The following is a 10371-nucleotide window of genomic DNA, read 5'->3' on the forward strand; positions in this document are numbered from 1 at the left end:
CTATTGAAATCTCCCTCCTGCATGCCTCCATGAGGCTGCCACCGGCCACTTGGAATGGGTTGCGACATGCGTCACCCTGCTCAATCACCAACGTGCCTTGCATCCAGAACACTGAGTACCCCTCCTTGCCGTCCCCCAAAGGTCAGACCCATTGCTGAAGATGCCCTGGGCCATGTTTCTCCAGTGCCAAATTTAGGGGCCTACTTCCCCCAGGGGAGGACCCCAGCATCACAAAGCCCTAGCCTCTTCCCACTCTGCATCAGGCCTGTATATTTCTGCTCTTCCAGCAAAATTTCTCCCATTGGAGAACTTGGCTGTTGGGCACCCTCACCCTCAAATCTCGTTATTGTGTTGTGGACCCGAAGAAGACAGATTCATTAGACGTGAACCTCGAGAAGGAATTTATCTGCTGAGGTGAAACGCCCCCGTGGTCAAGTGAGGGCCCAAATTTTATAAATAATGAGAGTCTAGACAGGGGCTTCTCACATATTCCATGTACCTGGAAGAATCTCTGAACTCTCGGCCTCCCGCGGTTTACTTCAGGCCTTTTGAGTCAACTCGTACAGGAAGTTCCTGGTTTTGTCTTTTGACCAATGGAGTGCGACCTTCGCAGTGTCCAATCAGAAGTGCACTACTATGCCTTGTTTGCATCTAAACCGACCAATCAGATCTCGTAATGCTTACCAACCGAAACGACGCGAGACCTCCCTTAAGTAAACCGGAACCTGGGCGCGGGCGGGAAATTTCTCTACAAAAGGCAACCTCCCCTTTCTCTCAGCAAGCTCACTTCCGGTTCCTACTATAGGTGATGTCTTCTCGTTTTCCCAACTGACGACAGGACTAAGGTCTCTCAGTTTTTTAATAATTCTTTTTGGGAGTTTTGGGAAGCCACCGTTGGGAGGGTGACTTTTATGGGAAGAATTCTCAGAGCTGTCAGTTGCGAGCAGCGCCCGGGCGCCCTGCACTCCCCTCAGCCGGGGCGCTCGGGCTGGGAGAAGGCACCCCGGGGAAGCTCGCGCACCGGAAGCTACCTGTAGCCTCCCCGCAGGCCTTTGAGCCCCAGCCGATTTTGAGATAAGATCCTGGGTGAGAGCAGATGACAGGTAGACCGCTAGTGGAGCCCTCCGTAGGGAAATGCAAAAACATACATTGAACTACCGCGGGCGTTCACACGTTCATCTCTCTTGTAAAGAATTTAAATTTGAGGTCTTGCCCATAATAAGAGTTAACACCAGATCTTTCTTCCTCTTTCTTTTTCTTTTCCTTGTTCTTTTTCTTTTTCTTTTCTTTTTTTTTCTCTTCTCTTTTTTTTTCCACCTGTTTATAGAATAAGCCAAACTTCTGGTTACAGAACATGTGCTCTGCTCGTTCCTCCGAAGACCTTTCCTCCGGAGCCTTAAGGCGCCTTACCTCACCCTTAACTCAGACCGTCGGATATGCCTCATTTTCCCTCCTGTCTTAAACCTCTCATGTAGGTGGGCTTCGCATGCACCTGTATGCAGTTAAATTTGGTCATTTTTGTATTGCCAATCTGTTTTCATGTCATTTTAACTATCACACTAGCCCAGAGAACCTCCAGAAGGTCGAGGAGAGGTTCTTCCAGCCCACCCTTCCCGGGGCATTTCCCCCTTAGCCCAGGCTGGCCAGCTCTCCCTGCCCCGCCTCCCCCCATGCCAGCCCCGGGAAGCCGTTGGCAGGGGACACAGGCACCAAGAGCTCCTTCCCGGCGTGGCAGTTAGAGCCACAGACATGGGCACAGATGCATATTCTCCGGGAGGCCAGGTCCCCAGGCCTTGGCAGGGACCACAGCAGCTGCCCATCGCCGGGAGGCTGTCAAAAGGAAGTGAGGCGTGGGAGCCGGCCGTTGGAGGGGCCACCACAGGACCCGCTGGGCTGCCGGCAGGTCTTGGCAGGAAGGGAAAACCTTTTTGCTTTTACAGAGAGTAAAGAGAAAGGCAGCGTGGCCGGGCAGGCCAACTTCTGCCAGTCTTTGGGGGGGAGGGGGGGGGCGGAGGTGGGGGGAGAACAAAACCCTTTTTTTTCTCCAGGCCCTCGAACTCTCTGCCAGGTCCAGCCATTGGTCGGTTCTTTCCCAGCTCTCTTGGCATCAGGAGGTGTGGTGGTCCGAGCTGCCCGGGCCCCACTGAGGAGAGGCCCTGAATAGGCACATCCAGGAGGCCCAGGCCCGCTGAATCTTCCTCCTGGAGTCCGAGCCTCATGGGCTTTGCATTCTAAGAGGCCTGCATTCACCGTACAGGCTCCATAATCCCTGGGAACTTAAGGGTCCTCTTGTGTAAAATAATGGCAATAGGGCATGTTGTTAAGTAAAAAAGGGAAGGCGCGGAATGCCTGGATAGTGTGCTGCCATTTGGAGCGGGTGGGAGGGGAGACATAATATTTACACACGTCTGCCTATGTGTACCTAAAGAGTTCCTGGAACCATATAAATTTTTAAAAATGGGCTGTCTGGGGGGCCTCTGGGAAGGGAAATTGAATGGCTGAGGAGCAGAGGAGGGGAGAAACTTTTTAGAGTATACCTGTTAGAGCTTGAAATTTTGGAAAATTTGAGGGGGTCACTAGATATTAAGTAGAATTTGAATTGGGGAAACAAAGCACCAGGTTTGCAGCAAGCACCTCACTGTATTGCCGTGAGGGTAGAGTCACCACCCGGTATCTTTAGGGTACAATTTATCCAGTTTTAAGTCCTGGTTCTATATACCAGATTACTTGGCAAAGTGGCTGTAGAGTCGGGCTGAGAGCCTAGGATTTGCTGGGGTTCGAGATGCTGTAAGGCAAGAGGTTCAGGTTCAAGTTTCCTTTCTAGAGCATTGTGCACTGAAGGGGTCTGAGGGCGTACCTCCTGGGTTCCCTTTACTGCAAGCTCAAACTGTCTGTCTGGCAAACCAATTCTTCTCACTCACTGTCTTCTCAGCATTCCCATTTGCTGCTGTCCTTGCAGACAGAACTCCAGTTCCCCAAAAAGGTCTCAGAATCCCCGTCTCACAAAATGCTTTCAAGCAAACAAATGAGGGTCTATGGTTGAAAAAGTTTGGGGAATTCTGCTGACCCACATGTAACCTCCTCTCCCCCACTCATCTAGGAACTACGCAACCTGCTGAGTCGGGACTGCACAGTGGCTGAGCACATAGCTGGGATTGTTTTTTGTTGTTTTTTTTTTAAGGAATTTTTAAATACACTCAAGTACAGTAAGTAGTAAAATAAAATCTGTGACTGCGTCACACACCTTTAGCAATCCTCAACATTTAAGAACATGTGAGAGTAAGCATTTGGGAAGCGACCTGATGTTGGAATTAAATCCCACCACCAATTAGTGGCGGACTGCAGGCAGGTTGTCCGATCTCTCTGAGTCTGTGTGCTCATGCATTAAGTGGGAATGTTACCTCAGACCTGCAGGGATTGCCCTGGAGTAAATGACCTCAGGTAGTTCTGAGGTGCCAGCTGAATGTCCCCCCACAGAGAGTGCTCAGTCAGTAGTAACAATCGTTGCTGGAAGCAGGGTGGTGTAGACTAAGAGTGTGTGGGTTCTGGAGCCCGATTTCCTGGGTTCAAATCCCACCTCTCACTGCGTCCTAGCTGTGTGACCTTGGACACGTTTCCGGCTCTCTGTTCCCCAGTGTTTTCATAGCAGTACCTACCTCATGGATGTTTTATTAGGAAAACTTTTCATCCCATCTTGGTTGTTCAGCTGGTCTAATGATGAAATCAACACAGATTAACAGGAGAAAAACCTTTAATTTAGCACATAAGGGAGTCCCAAAGAGATGAAGGATCCTATCTGTGATCAAAGCTGGTGGCTTTTATACCTTTTAGACAAGAAAACAATAAATTTGTGAAGAATTGACAAAACAAAGCAGTTAGGTTTGTTTATAGTCTTCTCAGCCTGACTTCTCTGTCTCTGGTAATAAAGATGCCTCCTACCCTCCTGGTACAGGGAAGGCACCTTCACAGGAGAGATTTATTTCCTGCTTTCACGGGAAAAGGGGGGAGTTCCTCTTCTCTAAAGCCCCAAGGTACCTTACCGCACCCTTTGCTCAGAGTGTCCTTGCACAGGCTGTTTCTCAATAACTTCAGTTCAAAATAATAAACCAAGGTGGCACATTTGGGGCTGGCGTATTTTGCTTTTTTTCAGACATTAAGAGCAGTGGGAACAGTGCTTGGCAGGTGGTGGGGGCTCAGTAAAGGTTGGTTTTGTTACTGTTAACACACCCTAGTGAATTGTTATTAATGTGGCATTTTGTAAGTCCCGTTCACATCTATAAGCATCTTCCTTCTGAGGCGGAATCTCACAGTACTTGTTTGGGGAAATGAAGAAATAAAGCCTGAGGAGTTCCACTTCCACTGTGGAAGTTGCTGTCCTATCCCAGCAGATATGTCAGACCTGCGGCCCCAAGAGTTATATGCTGGCTCAGTGTGTGGGTCGTAGATGATTCACAGGACATCCAGAAAAGCTTTTAGGTTGATTTGATGCAACCTTGATAAGCTGGAGTCACAAACCAAGGGGAGGCTTCACGGTGCTCCTCCCTCACCAGAACTGAACAAAGGGAATCCCAAATCTTGAAGACCTTTGAACTGCTGTCTGTCCCTTCACCAGGAGCCCTGCCACCTGGAAATCCCAGAGTGGGATTTATGGATGAGTCCATTTCGTTATTCTGACCTTGTGGAGTGAACACACCCGGTTCCTACTGGGTGCCAGGCACTGGGATGACTCCATGCAGCATGCCTGGTTTTCTGTGGGGCGCCTTGGGCTAGGAACCACATCTGGGCTTTCTCTTTTTAAATCATCGGCACCCAGAGGATTTCCAGAGTCCCTTTCAAATGTTGTCTTATGTGTTTATATAATTCTATTTTTAATCTGAAATTCTACTATTCTAATAACCTGATTCTTTTGTCCAAATGAGGGGAACAAGAGAGAAATCAGACCCTACGTCTTCCAAAGAAGAGCACTGTGCCCCTCTCGGCCTGCATCTGCCCACCCCAACTCTCACATCCTGATGTTTACAGCAGCTGAAACCGCAGCACTTCCTTAACTTTCAGACATTGTGGCCAGGTCATCCGAGCTGACCCCTTGCTTTGTGTATTAGGGAAAAAAACCCCAAAATACCAACTATCAAAGTTCCAGACATGGTGAACCTATAACCCCAGGGAGGGCAAGTGCCCTGGGGCTGTGCCAAGAGGAAATGCCAGAGGCCCTGAGGACAATTGGCCTCCTTCCAACGCCCTGACTACATTATCATAAACTGAAATGGAGCCCCTATTGCCCAAGAACTAAAAAGCCAAGTTCTTAGCTTTTCACAACAAAGTCCAGGTGCTGAATATGAGGTATCTGTGAAACACTTGTGTGAAAGGCTGAGCAGGTAGAAGGAAGTTTGGGTCTGAAGCTCGTGAGAGTTGCAGAGGATGGCATTGAGGTTTGGATAGGGAGAGAGAGGTAAGGCTGGAGGAGTGAACGCGGTCATCCAGAGAGGAAGCAGTGAGCAAGAAGGGGTACTCTGGCTGGCTGCTGGGGAAATGCTCGCACTTCATAGATGAGCAGATAAAGAAATTCCAAAAAAAGAAAAAAATAGGGACATGAGGGTCCATTCATCGGAAAGTTCCAAAAATGGTGAAGGAAAGAGACAGAGAGGATGGAAATAATAGAAAATAGCTGTACATTGAAGAAAGGTGTAACTCTTCATACTGAAAGAACTCAAGTGTCAAGTAACATAAAGGAACAAAGTAAACCCCAGCAAAACTAGACACGGTCTGATGACATTGCAGCACTCTGAGTAATCTACAAAAGCCCTAAGTTTCTGGAAGAGGAGAAACAAGCCGCCTGCTACAGGATAAGCATCAGGTAGCCTCAAACTCCTCATCAGCGATGTTGGACTCTATGAGATACTGAAACAATGCCTTTCAAGTACCCATTGAATACTGTTTTGATCCTAGAATTTTATGCACACCCAAAAGATCAAATAAAAATACTTTTGAACATTGAATTCCTATGTGCCCTTTTTGGGAAAAAAAATTCAAGGACCTACACTTGCAAAATGAAAAGAGAATTCAGGAAAAAGAAATAATGAAATTAAGTGAGGAGCACTGTGTGGGGAAAATAATCCCAGAATGGCAGTTGTCCACAGATTTGTGAATTAGTGGCTCAATTACAGTAGGAAGTCAAGGAGTTCCATGAAGAATGCTTTCAAGGAGAAAGTGGATTCCAATCAACAGATGATACCCATGTGTGTGTGTGTGTGTGTATGACTTTAACCTTTTTAAGTTATAGTTGACATATAATTTATATTCATTTCAGGTGTACAACCCAGTGATTAGACAGTATAGAGCTTACTAAGTGATCTGATCGCCCCGATAAATCTAGCACCCATCTTATACCATACATAGTTATTACGATATTGACTGTATTCCCTGTGCTGTATTTTATACTCCTGTAACTATTCTGTAAATACCAATTTCTACTTCTTAATCCCTCCACCTTTTTCACCCATCCCTCCAACCCTCCTCCCATCTGGCAACCATCAGAATGTTTTCTGTATCTATGAATCCATTTCTGTTCTGCTTGTTTATTTTGTTTTTCAAGAGTCCACACACAACAAATCACGTGGCATTTGTCTTCCTCTGTTTGACTTATTTCACTGAGCGCAATACCCTCTAGGTCTATCCATGTTGTTGCAGATTTCATCATTTAAAGTAAAGATAGGTTATTTATTGCCAGTTTATTATTCATATTTTTTTTCTTCTTAAAGAAGGCCCTTTAATATTTCTTAAAATACTGGTTTGGTGCTGATGAAGCCCTTTAGCTTTTTCTTGTCTAGGAAGCTCTTTATCTGTTTTTCAATTCTAAATGATAGCTTCTTATCATTTTTATTCTATAGGTAGAGTAATCTTGGTTGTAGATCCTTGCTTTTCATCACTTTGAATGTTTCTTGACATTTCCTTCTGGCCTGAAGTTTCTGTTGAGGAATCAGCTGACGGTTTTATGGGAGCTCCTGTGCAGGTTACTGTTGTTTGTCTTGCTGTGTTTAAGATTCTCTCTTTGTCTTTAACCTTTGTCAACAGATAATATTTACGACAGAGGATGATCTTTGTCTTGTTCTCAATAAAAACAGGGAAGCCAATAAAAAAAAACGAAAAACAGAACATTATATCAAGATGTTGTGACCCAGATATGAAGCAAGCTATTTACTTTTTATTTAAATGGAGGCAAAATGTACACATGGAGAAATGCTCAGATCTTAGGACTGCCAATCAATCACTTTTGACACTTATTTACACCACTATCAAGGTGAACTTTTCCATCACCCCCCAAAATTCCCTCATGTTCCTTCCCAGTCAATCCTCTTAACCCCAAAGCAGCCTCTGACCTGAAACAAGCTCATTTTGAGAAATAGATGGAATGTAATAAACAAAAGTCCACTTGGCCTTAATTCTTAGAACAAGGCACTATCAAAATGAAAAGAGGCAACCCAAAAAATGCAAGAAAATTCTTGCAAATTACATGTCTAATAAGGGTCTAATATCCACAATAAAAAGAACTCTTATAACTCAACAAGAGAAAGACATTTGAATTTAAAAATGGGCAAAGCTAGCCCTGGCTGGTGTAGCTCAGTGGATTGAGTGCAGGCCTGCAAAGCAAAGGGTCGTCAGTTCAATTCCCAGTCAGGGCACATGTCTGGGTTGCAGGCCAGGTCCCCTCTGGGGGGCACGTGAGAGGCAACCACACATTGATGTTTGTCTACCTTTCTTTGTCACTCCATTCCCCTCTCTCTAAAAATTAATTTAAAAAATAAGCAAAGTGTTTTAACATTTCTCCAAAGAAGAACTTGAAAAGATGTCCAACATCATCACATCATCAGCCATTGGAGAAATGCAAACCAACCACAATGTGAAACTACTTCCCACCAACTAGGATGGCTGTCATCAAAAACACAATAAAAAGTTGTTAGTGAGGATGTAGAAAAATCAGAACTCTCGTACATTGTGGATAAGAATGTAAAATGGTGCATCTACTTTGGTAAACAGTCTGGAAGTTCCCCAAAAGATTAAGCATAGAGTTACCATATGACCCCACAAATCCACCCTGCCTGTATACCAGAGAGAAGTGAAAACGTTCCCACAAAAACCTTCACACGAATTTAGTGACATTATTCACGACAGCCAAAAAGTAGAAACAATGTTAATGTTCAACTGATAAATGGATAAACAAAGTTCCCTTGTGTCACACAATGTAACAATATTCAGCAATAATGTACCCTATGACATGGAGGAGCCTGGAAAACCTTACATTAAAGAAGTCAGCCACATGTTACATGATTCCATTTATATGAAATGTTCGGAATAAGAAATGTACAGAGACGGAAAGTAGATGAGTAGTTTGCAGGAGCTGTGGGGAAGGAAGAATGAGAGTGACTGCTCAGGGGTACAGGTTTCTTTCTGGGGTGCTGAAAATATTCTGGAATTAGTGGTGGTTGTTGCCCAACTCTGAATATATTAAAAGCTACTGAATTACACAGTTTTAAAGGGTAAATATTATGGTACATGGGAAATGAACGAAGAAGCGCAAGAGAGAGAAGAAGAAAGTGAGAAAGACAGGAAAATAGAAAGGAAAAGTTTGAGGGAGAAGGGAAGGAAATTCAGGACGCAGCGAGGCCCTTTATTTTCTTAAAGAAACAGTCTTTCATTCCACAGAATAAGTTTTGCATAGAGCAGCTAACAAATGCTTCCTGACCCAGCAGAAGCTCTGTGGCTGCTTCTTTAACAAGAAGGCAGTGAGTTCCGCTTAGAAGTGGGATGGGGTTGAGGATTTAAAGGGGTGGGGGGAGTTTCCATTGACCCTTCTAAGTTCAGGGGAGCACCCTTGCTGTGTTAAGCACCCCAGGCCACAATCTGCCTGCTGACTACCCTGGGTCGTGGTCTGTTGCCTAGAAGGCTTTTTAAGGGGCAGGCAGTCCTTGTCTTGGCTTGTGCAATGAGTCACCTCGCCAGTGACAACATCAGGGCAGCGGTGCAAAAAAGACATTTCCAGTTCCTGGGCAAAGTCTCCATGGTTTCAGGGAGTGAGTTCTTTTGCCATTTTCCTAACGAGTGACTCATTCTCCTGGAGGCAACTCTGTGGGCACTTTCTGGGCACCCATTCACCTGGAAAAACTGAGGTCGCTCCTGTCCTAAAGCAGGTCTGCTGCTACCTGCAGAGAAGACAAGCAACCCATTATAAGTAGAAATGGCTGCCTTCTCTCTTTCACGATTTCCTAACCTCCACACGGTCTGGGTCACCTGCCCTCAGTGCCAGAATGAACAGAAGGAACATGGATTTGTCTTGGTAGACAAAGTACAGTGCTGGCCAACTGGTTCGGACAAAGAGGCCCAATTTAAACATTTAATGAAGCTAAAAGACATCCTTATATGGCTGCTGAAGTTTAACCACAGAGGTGGAAGGAACTTCCTGGCCTTTCCTGGTAGCGGAAGCCGTGACATGCCCCAAGCATAATACTGGGTATTGCAGCTTTGTTCCCACTGAACTGCTGCTGGCCACGGGCCTTGGTCTCTAGCTGCAAATTGGCCCCACCTTTGGCCTGTGGATGCAGTGAGGAGAATGTGACATCCCAATTTGAGATGTCCCGCTCCCCAGTGCCCTCTAGTGACTGATGGGACCCACTGCTTTCTCGCCTCCCCTCAGCCACTGCGGCTCTGGTTTTGGGATCTGACATGAAGGACCCTTTTTTTTTTTTTTAAGTCAAAACACTTCCCTGGTGTCAAAACCTTCACACACCCAGTGCCACCTTGCCATATACCCAGGACAGTAAATGTGCTTTCAATACCCATTGTGCAAGGAAATGTTTTTGAAAAATTAGTTACATAAGCAGATAAAGCACATTATTTGTCTGCTCACAATGTCCTTGGTATGTATGCTTGTATCGTGTGCCCCCTCCAGCCCCCTCATTCTGTTTTCCGAAGCTTTCCAGCCTTAGGAGAGGGATCCAGTAGCCAGGCTAGGCCACTCTGGCCCTCGTGTGCACAACCGATTATGGCTGTGGCCACCGCTGTCGGTATTTAGATTCTCACTGCCCAGTGCTCCCTTCAGTGGGGAAGTTCTGGTCGCAGCCTCCTCTTTAGCAAGGGCTGCCTGAAATTCCTGGGGGAGGGGGAAGTGCTGTGGGGAGTCACATGTACCCTCAACTTCCAGGCTGGACCCCAGGGCTGCTGGCAGAGGGGTCTCTTGTCACACCACCTTGTCATTGTGTGACTCATAGTCTCTCGGTGGTGGCAGCATTGACAGCGTGTTTAAAAATGTGACTGTGTGAGGCAGTGGGCTCCTCTCATAATGTGGTCATTGCGATCGTCACAATCCTGCATTTTGTG

The sequence above is a fragment of the Desmodus rotundus genome, chromosome 10 (assembly GCF_022682495.2).
Source record: "Desmodus rotundus isolate HL8 chromosome 10, HLdesRot8A.1, whole genome shotgun sequence".
Lineage (NCBI taxonomy): Eukaryota > Metazoa > Chordata > Mammalia > Chiroptera > Phyllostomidae > Desmodus > Desmodus rotundus.